The sequence below is a fragment of the Artemia sp. Qi Xiang Cuo genome, chromosome 2, assembly GCF_049724085.1.
Source record: "Artemia sp. Qi Xiang Cuo chromosome 2, ASM4972408v1, whole genome shotgun sequence".
Lineage (NCBI taxonomy): Eukaryota > Metazoa > Arthropoda > Branchiopoda > Anostraca > Artemiidae > Artemia > Artemia sp. Qi Xiang Cuo.
In genome coordinates, this window is record NC_142795.1 from 76,328,464 (window position 1) to 76,342,171 (window position 13,708).

Here is a 13,708-nt window from a genome sequence, read left to right on the forward strand (position 1 = left end):
ATATTGGAAACATAGGCTTTATTACCCCTATCAAAAAGAAAATAAATGGGAAGCCTGGCTTTTGATGACATTCGTCCTATTGCTCCTCACCTCAATTTTTTTCAAAATTGTATGAAAGTTTTCTCGCAGACTGGCTTAAGATGAAAGTCCTCCCCCTCATTGATCTTAGACAGTTTGGTAAATCTCAAATCCACGTCAACCTTTCATTACCTGATCCATCTTGTTGATACCATGGGTAAATTACATAAAAACCTAGCACTTGGCTTAATCTGGATTTCTATTGATCTTCCAAAAAGCTTTCGATTTGATTAACCAACAATTTACTCATAGATAAACCTCATAAATGAATTCCACATTGAAACTGTCCTTGTTAAGCCTGCTGCCTCTTTTCTCTCTTATAGATCTCAAGCAGTTAAATATCTAAATTGTTTCTCAGATCATCTCCCCATATTTGATGGCATTCCTCAGGGGACTATTCTAGGGCCCTCCTCCTTTCTCTTCTTTATGATTAACACCCTATCAACACTTTATGATAATAGGTAGAAATTTGGCTGATGACTTGACAATTTTAGGTGATATGTCATAAAAACATTTTTAGCAACCCAATTAGCATACTCCAAGATATTGCCCGTGAGGCCTCTTCCCCTTGACATGACAGTTAACCCTTTCTAAATCCGCAAGTACAGCCCTCAGTAAGTTTCCCTTAAACTCCTCCCCTTTTTCTTGCTCCTATTCCTCCTGAAACCTCTGTCACATCTCTTAAACTCCGTTGGTGTTACAATTTCTTCCAACTTGAAATGGGATGCCCATATAAATAATATCCTACAACAAGCAAACTCCTCAGTTTCTTTCCCTCCTTAAACTTTTAAATAAATTTAGTTGCCCTCAATCACATTTACTACAAGCATACATTTCTTTGTGCGTCCCATATTAGAGCATGCTTTCTTGTCCTGTGTGGCACCCTGGCCTCTCAGACGAAGCAACACAAAAAATTTAAAATGTCCAAAAGAGAGCTCTAAGAATTATTTTTAGAAGAGGGCAAGATACCATATTTGCATTTGTCAAATATTTCTAAAACTAGAGACCCTGCAAGTTTTTTAAGCAAGGAAATTGTAAATTAGGTTCAAAGTGCCCCTATAATCATGGATATATTACCCGTAACTTCAAAAAACAAAATGAAGCTAGTTCAAGAGTTTGTTCTCAATTTTTTTATAACAAGTGCGACCAAAAGAAGTGCTCGTTATTGCACTTATGTCGTTTTTACCTCACTGGCAAGTGTATGAAAACAAAGTGTAATTTTGACCATGTTCCATTATGTAAGTTAGCATCAAGTGGGCGTTGTTTTGGGTGTGATAACCTGCATATTTATGTCCCCCCTTCCTTTTTACTAAATAAATCGAGCTGCAAAAAAAAAACAAGTGCACAAACTTGGGCAGTCCCAGCTGTTACCAGTCAAGGTAACAAGGTAACCCAACGTTTTTTAGGGCGACGCCGAAAGTATTCACGACCCCCCCCCTCCACTAGTTCGTGTTCCATTCGACTTTCAGTCTTATCCCCCTGCATACCCGATACAGCGCAGTATGCCTCAGGAACCCATCCCTCGAAACAATCCCCCGCCCCCAGTACGTACGCCTGCCACGTCAGGCCCACCCCCCCAATCACGGTACTCAATTCGGACCATCCCCAAACCCCCCCTCACTCATTTTCCGCCCAATAATCCACTTCCTTTCGACTCCGTTCTTCTCCGTGCGTCCAAGAAGTTACCGCCCGGTTCTGGACTCCACCCGTTATTTACCGAAACAAACCCAACCCCTCCCCTCTCAGACACCCCCACCGCACTTCCCTCCCTCAGCATCATCTTGCCCCCCCAACCCCCATATAAAGATCACTCCCAATTTGACTTATTCCCAGATCACCAGGAAACCTTTCTCCCTTCCCTGGCACTTTATCCCCCCTGGCTACCCTACCAGTATGACTCTGGTTTAAGAGTAAGCAGGCAGAACGATCCACAGGTAACACATCCATGCAGAGTTTCTAAAACTTCAAATAGTAAGACGAATTCCACCGTAGTTCCATTCCAACTTAATAATATTCCCATAATTTGTTCGCTGTCATCCTTTTCTCTCAAGCCCCGTCCAGTCCTGCCTTTTAATAATGCCCCAAAACCACACCCCTTACCCACAACACACTACTCATAAACTACAACCCCAAATAACTCCCTCCCGAATTGAAAAAATCCCAATACCCAAATCGGTTTAAATTTCCAACTTTCCTACTGACCAATGCTGAGAGCCTAAATTTTGACAAAATTACCGAACTCGAGGGTATCTCTGAAATTCATAAAATTAATATTATTGCTGTGACAGAGGTTCAGTCCCAGAACCCAGATTTCCTAAAAATCAGCAATTATACTCAGTTTATAAAACTTCGCCCTCCCGATCACCCTCTCGGGAAAAAAGGGGGTGGTATATTATTTTTTGTCCGAGATAACCTCCAACCTAAACTCATCCCCATCCCCAACTTATCAGATTATGATGAAATTCTATGGCTGAGCCTTCGACCGAAAGTACTTCCCCGCCCTTTCGATTTAATTGTAACCGCCGTCTTTTATCATTCCCCTAACCAAAGTATTGACCAGAAACGCAAATTTATCCAACAATTTCTTATAAGTGCTGACTTTGTGTTATCAAAGTATCCGAACGCTGGTATTTGCTTACTTGGCGATGCGAATGACCTGAGGATAGACTCTATCTGCACCTCTCTTAATGTTAAACAACTGGTTAAAATATGTACAACAAAAGGTAACACCTCTCTGGATGTTATTTGTTCAAACATGAGTAAGTATTACAACTCCCCGCAAGCACTGCCACCACTAGGGGGCAGTTACCACTACTGTCTTCTTTTTTCTCCTTCCTCAGCCATTGAACATTCCTTTATTGTGTCCCCTCAGTGACACAGGACTTTTTTCTTTTGGATCATGGCTGACCAAGGAAAGTTGGTCAGACCTTTATAATTCTAATAACCTTGATGACAAAATTTTGATTTTTCACAAAAAATTAATTGATTCCTACTCATTATGTTTCCCAGAAAAAAAATCAGAAAGTGCTCCAGTGATAAACCTTACATAAATAATCACATACAAATATCAATCCGCACGAAAATAGGCTTATTTAAGAGGGGTAATGTAGCTGAAGCAAATAAGTTAAGAAAGGAATTAAAAAGTCAAATTAGAAAAGCTGCCCGATCCTATTATAAAAATAAAATTAAATACTTGTGCCATGATAAACCAAAGAACTGGTACTCTGAAATTAAAAAACTTACCACCAAGAGTCAAGAATAACTAAATTTTAATATAAATGAACCTCCAAAGACCACAGCTAATAACCTGAATAAGTTTCTGGCTTCTATTGTCCACAGTCTCCCACCACTATCTTATGAATTTTCAGATATTCCTGTTCCTTTTTCACTCCCACATATTTCTCCACTTGATGTTGTAAAAAAATTGAAAAACTAAAACGATCAAGCATTTGCCCTTTAGATATTCCTGTTCCTCTGATTAAAGCTTTCAGTGATTACCTCTCAAAACCCCTATCCACCCTGTTCAATGAAATTACCGAATCTGGACATTTCCCTCAATATTGGAAACAAGGCTTTATTACCCCAATCAAAAAGAAAAATGGAAAGCCTGGGTTTGATGGCATTCGTCCTATTACCCTCACCTCGATTTTTTCAAAATTGTATGAAAGTTTTCTCGCAGACTGGCTTAAGATGAAAGTCCTCCCCCTCATTGATCTTAGACAGTTTGGTAATCTTAAATCCGCGTCAACCTCTCATTACCTGATCCATCTTGTTGATTCCATGGGTAAATTAGTTGAAAAACCTAACACTTGGCTTAATCTAATTTCTATTGATCTTCAAAAAGCTTTTGATTTGATTAACCTCAATTTACTCATAGATAAACTTATAAATGAATTCTACATTGAAACTTTCCTTGTTAAGCTCCTTGCCTCTTTTCTATCTAATAGATCTCAAGCAGTTAAATATCTAAATTGTTTCTCAGATCATCTCCCCATATTTAATAGCATTCCTCAGGGGAATATTCTAGGCCCTCTGCTTTTTTCTCTTATGATTAACAGCCTTTCAACCCTTTATGACAATAGATGGAAATTTGTCAATGACTTGACAGTTTTAGAGATATGTCATAAAAACATCTTTAGCAACCCAATGGGCATACACCAAGATATTGCCTGTGAGGCCTCTTCCCTTGACATGACAGTTAACCCTTCTAAATCCGCAATAGTCTCAGTAAGTTTCCTTAAATCCCCTCTCTTTTTCTTGCTCCTATTCCTCCTGAAACCTCTGTCACATCTCTTAAACTCCTTGGCGTTACAATTTCTTCCAATTTGAAATTGGATGCCCATATAAATAATATCCTACGACAAGCAAACTCCTCGCTTTCCCTCCTTAAACTTTTAAATAAATTCAGTTGCTCCGAATCACATTTACTACAAGTATACATTTCTTTTGTGCGTCCCATATTAGAGTACGCTTGTCCTGTGTGGCACCCTGGCCTCTCTAATGAAGCAACACAAAAAATTGAAAATGTCCAAAAGAGGGCATGATACCATATTTGCATTTGTTAAATATTTCAAACCTAGAGACCCTCGAGAGAAGACGAAATAATTTGTGCCTCCGTTTTGCAAAAAATGCCATAACAAACCCTCGGACGGCAAGTATTTTTCCCAAACGTCACTCCCCATCCAGATTACGGCCGCCTCGAGCTGTTTCTGATCCCAGCCCTGTTTTGTCCCCCATTCACTGCGTTACTTGGAGATACGAAAGAACTTTTGCCCCCTTTATTCCAGGAAAAATGAATAAAATGTCCCAATAGTTTCTTTTTTTCCCTCTTTTTGTCCCCCCCCCCCTTCTTGACCAGTTTTTATTTTTTAACTCTTTTATTGACTTACTGTAGTTGGATTATTGATACTTTCTTAGTGTCCCTTTTAATTTATATGCAGTTATGTCTTGCTCTTTTTTTTCTGTGGATCTTTCCTTATTCCCCCCCCCTTCCTTTTTTTTATGTCCGTTCTAATTCTTTTTCCGATTCGTATTTGTGTAAGTTTAGTTTGACCAGTTTTTATCTTTTTAACTGACTTTTTACAGTTTTAATTATTGACTGTTAAATGGTTGTTCATAATGATTTTTCTATTTCGTTGTTGTTGTTTCATTTTTGCCAGTTTTAGTGCAACCATTTATATTGTCCACTCCAAAGTCCGAATTCGGCCCTTTGTGGGCTTGTGATAGTGATCTTTTTGAAATAAATATCTTATCTTATCCTATACCAGAACTTGTGAATTAAATATATGATCTTTTAATAAATCAACAAATAATTCTAAATAAATTACAAATAAATGGCTTAAATTGGGGTAAGATTCTAATTTTGCTTAAGTCTATAATGATCATCCTGTGTCTATTCCATTGGCTATCCTATAAGGTCTTATCCTATTAGGAATGTTGCTTGCTTTTCTATCATAGTAATGAAACTTAACTTTTACCTTAAACCTGAAAGGGAATTTACTCAAGATACCAGAATTTGTGAATTAAAAATATTGATCTTTTGATAAATCAAGAAATAATTCATAATTAGTCAAAAAATAATTCTAAATAAATTACAAATAAATGGCTTAAATTGAATAGTAAAATTAATAGTAATTAGTAAAAATATGAGTAAAATAGTAAACATTCTTTTTTTAAAGTAAAACTCTTGGTTTTTCTATGCCGGCATAGAATCACATTTTTGTACCACTCACTGTTTTAAATATGATCAGTCTAAAGGTATCATGATCAGTCTGGTGGCCAGGGACCCCCAGCAATTACCCCCTTGGAAAATACCTCCCATGGAAAAGGCTTTCCAAATTTGAGAATTTCATTTTATCTCTGCTATTCTGGTATCTGGCCCCCCTGAAAAAATTTTCTGTGGGCACCCTTGTCTGTATGACTTTTTAAACATCAAATTATTATAAAGAAGTATGAATAAAGTTATACAGAAGGCTTTTTGGTTTTCTTATTTAATATATGATCCACTAAAATGTCATACAGAAAAAATTATATTACCCCACTGATAAATAGAGAAAATAACAAAAAGTCATATGCAAGACTATTCATGTTTGCTCTGTAATATTATGAGGTATACAAAGTCATCTGTAAGACTTTATTCATGTTTGCTCTATAATAGTATGAGGTATAAAAAGTCATCTGTAAGACTTTATTCATAATGCTTTATAGTAGAATGATATATTAAAAAGTCATCCATATGACTTTATTTAGGCTTCTCTATAAATGAAATCATGTAGGCCTAGATTATAAAACACCATCTGTATGACTTTTATTGTTTTCTCTATGTAATAGCAGGAGGTATAAAAAGTCATCTGTATGACTTTATTAAAGTTTGCTCTAGAAAAAGAAAGTTTTGTTCTATCAAAAGAAAGGCATAAAAAGTCATACGTAGGACTTTATTCATGCATGCTCTATAATAGTATGAGGTATAAAAAGCCATCTGTATGACTTTATTTATGTTTGCTCTATAATAACAGGAGGCATAAAAAGTATCTGTATGGCTTTATTCATAATACCTTATAGTAGAATGATACATAAAAAAGTCATCTGTATGACTTTATTTAGGCTGCTCTATATATGAAATTGCATAGGCCTAGGCTATAAAAAGCCATTTGTATGACTTTTTGTTGCTTTCTCTAGGCCTATGTATCAGTGGGATAATATAATTTCTTCTGTATGCCATTTTAGTGGATCATATATTAAATAAGAAAACCAAAAAGTCTTCTTTATAACTTTATTCATAGTTCTCTATAATAATTTGATGTTTAAAAAGTCATACAGACAACTTTATATGATTCTCCATGTTTAAAGGAAACACAATATTGTCTTTTGTTTGACTTTATAGTGCCTTTACAGAGTAAATGACAATAGGTTGTTTGTTACTTAGAGTATAAAGAACATATGTTTCAGGAGCCATCTATGTTATCAGTAGCCATCTATGTTATTTCAAGAGTGTATGTGCCTGAGTTTGCTTGTTTGCTGTTAATGGGATAAAGCTATTGCACTACTTTGAGGTTGTTTTCATATTGATTTGTACCCTTTAATATACAAATTTATAGTTAAGTTAAATTGAGTGATATCCTCCAATCCCTAGAATAGGTCTTTCTCTTCGGACATCCTCACCAGCGCCTTCTTTTTTCTTAAGTTGACTGGGGTGTCATCTATAACGGCAATTTCCCCTATATCATTAAGGTGCTGATTTTCTACTGGGAACAAGCAGAAGAGGGGAAGGAACCCCCCGCAAGCGCCGTATTGTACCCGCTGGTTTTCAGTTACCCAAAAATTGCAGGGAAAAGATGAGGGGGTACTTACACTTCCCTTGTTCCTGGGTGATTTCAGTACCTGAAATTTGATTACTGGATTGCGATTTGCCTGATGTTCTGTATGTTGTATGATGTCCTGATGTTGTGTAGCAAATGTTCTGTTAGATGCATACATTTCTAATGAATTGCTGGCTATTGGTGAAAACGACGTATGCTGCACTTTTGACTCGGGCATACATGTGCAGATAATGCTAGAATTAGGAAAAATGGTGTCGAGCCAGCTATTGTTAGACCTCTTTATGATCTGTATCGCCAATTAAATGTGTGTGTATGCATTCCTAATGCAGAACCCACTAGGAAAATCCCTGTAAAAAAAGGTATAAAACAGGGTGCGATTTCTTCACCAGATTTGTTTAATAATAGTATTTCCGAGGCGCAGTCCAAAGTCACTACAAGCTGTATTCTAAGAGGAATAGATGTGACCTTAGTTGGTTTTGCGGATGACATCTTGAATTTTTCTTGGCAAATAACTTCCCTAGAAAGTAATTTTAATATCCTGTCATCTCAGTATGGTGATATTGGCCTTAGTATTAATGTATCAAAATTGGAAGTAATGCTGTTTAATTGGTATCAATCTGTTCTACCTCACATTCAACTAGGATCCCTGTCTATTGAGCCTGTAAAGTCACTAGTATACTTGGGACTGCTCATCAGAGACACACTGTCATCTACCTGTTTGCTAATCATCACACATATAGAGCCACAGTTTATAGATAGTAAGCTTATCGCAGATCATTTCTGGTCTTTGTTCTTGGTGCAAACAAAAAGCTCCTCCCACTTATTTCTGCATTAGCGGATTAGTCTGTTTTCATCAATCACTGAGAAATGTTTACCAAGTGCATTATTCATAATTGTGAAAGCAGAAAAAAACTTGGTGAGCCAGCCAAGTGGTTTGCAAGTGTTCCATCTCACAGGTATGAATTAATCTATATACAAATTATGACTTAATCTATTATTTACATACAGTGGACTCAACTGATTGGCCTATGTAGGATTTTATAAAAAAGGGGGCGGGGGGGTTGATGAAATTTGTGAAAATAAAGAATTTTTTCTTCTTCTAATAACTGGTGGAGTAGGTGTAATGGTTTCAAGGGCGGATCCAGGATTTTTTTAGGGGGGGGGGCTTATAAGATTTAACATAATATGTTATAAGATAACAGTATATAAGATTTTTTTTTTGTGCACACGTGCATATTACAAAGTAAAATTTAAGAATCAGGAAATCGAGAGACGTACCTATCAAGGAAAATAAACTAGCAAATAATTATTTTAGTTTAAGTAGTTTAAATATTTGATTATCTCTTTTTTTGAACAAAGGCGTAAAATTTTTTAAAATTTGTGTTTGATTATCTCCTTAATGAGCTCCTCAATACTACAGACAATAAAAATCAAACCAATATCAATAAACAGATATGAAAAGTGGAAGTGACTAATAATAATAATAATTTCTGGTTGTTTTAATAATTTTAATAATTAATAATAATTTTTAATAATTAATAATAATTTTAATAATTTATAATACGTTTTAATAATTAATAATACGTTTTAATAATTAATAATAATTTCTGGTTGTTTTGACTTTGAATTATTGTAGGCTTCTATTTCTACTGATCTTAAGTTTAATATGGCCTTTACTTTTCTTTAAAAAAAACTTTCTTTTTGTAAAGTTTTCATAGTATATATATATATATATATATATATATATATATATATATATATATATATATATATATATATATATATATATATATATATATATATATATATTTATATTGGCACATACAAACAGCTCCTCTCATTTGATCTGCCATCAGCAGTCCAATTACCCTGGAACACGTTTTTTGGCAGAAACTTTCTCAAAATGCCTTTGAAACCAACTTGAGACTTCAAAACCTATTTTTAATTCCTAAAAACATCTAATAATAACATTAAACTACTAACTACTGGTTTTCATGTATGTACTGGAATAAATTAATTTAAAATTAGTTTCTTCAAAATTAGTGTTCCAATGTTGAAGCCAAGTTTCGCGTCCAAGAGAAATCTGACTTGTCTACCCATGAAAAGATCTGACTTCACTTATGTTTATATCTGCAAAAACGTTCACCAGAGCACTCACACCCCGGTCTGGGTTTTTATAATAGGTGAGATAGAGAATGATCATACTGCTAATTATATAAACTGTGTATAGAGCATACAATTTGAACTGTGCATGGGGCCACAATTTCTTCAAAGAGAAATCTTAATAGGTTTTCACTGGCTAGAATTTACAATGCTGTCATGCAGCCACATATATTATATATAACACCATTTTGGAAACTTCTGTGTAAAGAAGATAAATTTAAAATCCGTAGAATTTTCTTCAGATATTTGAAGTTTTTGCTGCAAGTTCCATTGAGAACCAGTAATTCGTACCTGATCCGGTGATATGCAGTAACTGATCCATTTTCTGCAGTTAATTAGTTGCTTGACAAGTATTGTGCTAAGTTGGAGGGTAGCAGCCATCCTTGGCTACCTCTACTCTAGTCAATTCGATTGATGTGTATGTGTGTTTTCTTTGTCTGTACCATTAAGTGTATGTTTTTTTTTCTCCCTTTCTTTTCTGTTGTTTTTTTTTGATCAATTTCTGTATTTATGATGGGTTTAAAAAATTAATTCAAATGACTTTAATAGTCAAACATTGCTCATCCTTTGATTGCCTAGGCCTAAGTAATATTAATGCCATTGAATCCAGAAGAAATAGAAGAATCAAAGAGGAAAATAATTTTTAGGACAAGAAACAGCTGATAGCATTTAGACAATCCTGTAATTAGAGTGCAAGCTTGAAACAAGTGGCCTTACCCTATATAACCTAGAGCTATATGCAGGCAATATGAGAACATTGAGTATGGTTGCCATTGAGTGTCAAAAAAAATCACCAGATTCTTAAAAAAAAATCACTAGATCAGCTCATAAATCACTAGATTATTGACTAGAAATCACTAGAATTATAATTCTCTTTATAATTGTAAATAAAAATTAGTTTGTTTCTTTACCATGTTCTATACAGGTGCAGATATAGTAAGGGGGTAAAATTACCCCCCTAGGTCTGGAAAAATAACTTTAGATTTATGTTTTGTTGTTTCTCAAGCAAAAAAAACCCTTGGAACTTTGAAAAATGTCTTTTTGCATCTTTATGCAGAGAATAGAACAAAATTTTTGCTTCCTCCAAGTATTTTCCCAAATTGGCACCCTTGGCTTATAACCTGATCACTGAAAATTTGTTATCAGTGATATAATCAAAATATTTACTTTTTCTTTTTTTTCTTGTCAATTCAAAACCCTAATTTTTTCTCCAAAAACATAGCAACTATTTTGTTTTTACTCTAGTTGAGCTAGTGTAATTACTGGGACACCAATAACAATTTTGAAAATGACCTTTTTATATCTTCATGTAAAAAGTTTGTTCCACCCTTCCAAAATTTTGATATTACTTCTTTAATAAAAAAAATCCAGAGAAAACCTTTTTCTCCCAATACGTTTTTGTTTATTGGTAATGATTGTTCATTCTATTGCTTAAGCTATAAGAGAGCCTGGGCTCCTCACCTGGATCTACATCACTATCAAACAATATAGTTTCTAATTATATATTCATTCATTTAAAAATATTATAGGCTATAAACTAAAATAAGAAACAATAAAGGCAGGTTCTCACAAATGTTGTCCCATTTTGGTCTTGTACATCCTGTTTCCACTTTTTTGCAGAATCTGCAAAGAACATGAGGAATTTTTAATTTTTAGGGATCTCTGACATATCAATTTACATGCATTAGTTAAGAAAGTGTTTCTTCTTCCAGTCTGTTTTCAGAGGTGATTTAATTAGCTTCAGCAAGGAGAACTGTCTCTCAGCTGATGTGCTTGAATGTGGAAGTCCCATAAGGAACTTCATCATTTACATCACAACAGGGAACATAAAATCACCTGCATCATTCTTGCACTTCCTAAGGAAGTTCCAGAATTAAACATGATTGCTTTTATTTTGTACATGAACTCAAATTAGTTCTTCTGTATGTGGAATTAGCTGCCATTCCCTGTTCAAAGGTTCTACTTCCAGATCTATTGTCTGCAAGAAGCAATCATACAATCCAGTAATTGATAAGACAGAGCCAGAATCTGCAACAGTAGGACCTAAACACTTTAGTTGATGTAACAGTTTGTCTTGATTACTGATTTGGAATTGGATCTGCTCATAAAGCATTTGGTAAACCTAACACATTTGTTGCTAAGTCTATCGACTAATTTGGCATCATAGCATCAATTCCACTTTCAAATGTTTTGAAAAATGAAAATTTAATTTGTAACTGATAGATTATAGAGATTAAAAATTCATGAATTTGAAGACAAAAATTCAACCTGAGCAAATGTTTTGCAATTTTCAGATTAAATAGCCTAAGTTTGCATATCATCTTGCTGATAGCGCTCTGAGATTTACCTGTCTAAATCTGATATGAATGTATGGTGGGAAATTGGAAGTTTCAAAGGCAGTAGGCCCTATATTTGCATAAATGCTAATCTTGAATATAGCCTATTAGGAACCATAGTGAATAACCATATTGCATTTTTTTTATTAATTACTTCTTATATGATTCATTTGATTGTATCATGAATCTATGCTATAAGGTGAAAAATCACAAGATTTGAGAGAAAAATCAATAGGCCTAGTTTTAGAACAAATAGGCCTATCACTATAATCACTAGCAAGAAAAAAAAATCACTAGGCAACTTAAGACATCACTGGAACTAGTGATAAATCACTAGGCGTGGCCACTCTGACATCGAGTCCAATGTATGATAATGTCTAATATTAGGAGCCTGTTGCAATTCTAGCCTAACCTAACACTCCCATTCTATAAAAACTAGGCTTACTCACCAATGACCATCGTTTCGTCAGGTATTTCCTCAATAAAACACTTTCTTTCAGTCTCAGCAATATGAAAGTACAATGCATTGGATACAGCAAACAAACCAGTTAAAACGAGGAACAACATTTTGATTTAATTTTGATGATTTGTTCAAAATAGTATCTATTTCTTGTTAAAAGTTGTACTTTTTTTTACAACGCTACCTATTTCATGATTTTCAGAGTAAAACAGTGGATCTGCAGAACCATTTCCAAAACGTCGAGGTAGGGATGTGAGTTTATAAAAAAAAGGATCTCCTTATGAATATTATCTCTAGAAGCAATACAAAATGAAAAAATCAGAAATATAAATGCTAGAATAGCTTAAATTAAAAGCAGGCAGGCAGTGAAATAACCTAATGAAATGATTAAGTAGTTAATTCTTTAATTTGTAGGATTTTTGGTGGCAAAACTTAAACCCACGGAGCAAAGTAAAATTATTTTATAGTATGTGACCACAAGACCATTTCAAAATATGTAAAGATATTTTCTTGATTTTTATATTGGTATTTATGCCTATGCATTGATAATCTTTAATCTTTTTTTTCTTACTGCAAGATTGGCGGCAATATAAATAGATTTGTTTACTTACGTCTAATCTTAATCTAAGCTCACATTGAAGAAGTTAAACAATGGTTCCCTGGTTATTATTCTGTACAGACCTCTTCATATAAGGGAATAATCACCGAAGAAAGATTGATTTTTTAACCAAAAAATGTCATGTATCAAGCTTTTTCGCCACGGACGAATACTATATACGGTGGGACGAATTACTATTTTCTCCTCGGTTCCTGAGCTCACTATACTAGAGATATTTCTATTAGAATCAGGAGAGCAAATCGTGTGAATAAGAAGGGATGACATCAGTTTTTTCTTGGATAAAATCAAAGGAAATTTTAATATTATTGTCAAAAGTTGACTCAATTATTTGCCTAAAAAGATAGTTTTTGAATTAAAATTTTGACATTTCCCCAGCTTGTCAACCTTGTCACCGTCATCTAGCTTTCCAATATAGGATGATAAAGTTCGTTATCTTTTCTTTTTTCTAGGTTTCTGGAATCCAATGATATTGGTAATCTAAGTTGAAGTTCAGTTTAATACTAAATTTTGTGCTCTAGAGCTTGCCGAAGCCAAAATACTCAAAACACCTATAATTTAGCGTCATTTTCGATTCAGGTCTATATTTGGTTTCCGCAGACGTATTCATATTGTAAAATTGTCAATTCAAAAATATTTTGGAGTAAACCAGACCAATAGAATTATAGATGTATCCTAGCCCTACCTGCCGGCAGTCATAGAACCACAAATCTTAGTTTTTAATTACCTCTAACTT

The 13,708-nt window shown here is 34.5% G+C and overlaps 1 long non-coding RNA gene across 2 annotated transcripts in view; it reads right to left on the reverse strand.

The window, feature by feature from the left end:
• Positions 1-12,479, reverse strand: part of LOC148955626 (uncharacterized) — a 325,352-nt gene extending 312,873 nt beyond the window's left edge. For both annotated transcript variants that reach the window (XR_016143727.1, XR_016143728.1), the window contains exon 1: positions 12,346-12,479. This is a non-coding gene — a long non-coding RNA (uncharacterized LOC148955626). The remainder of the gene's footprint in view (positions 1-12,345) is intronic.
• Positions 12,480-13,708: the final 1,229 nt, after the last annotated feature.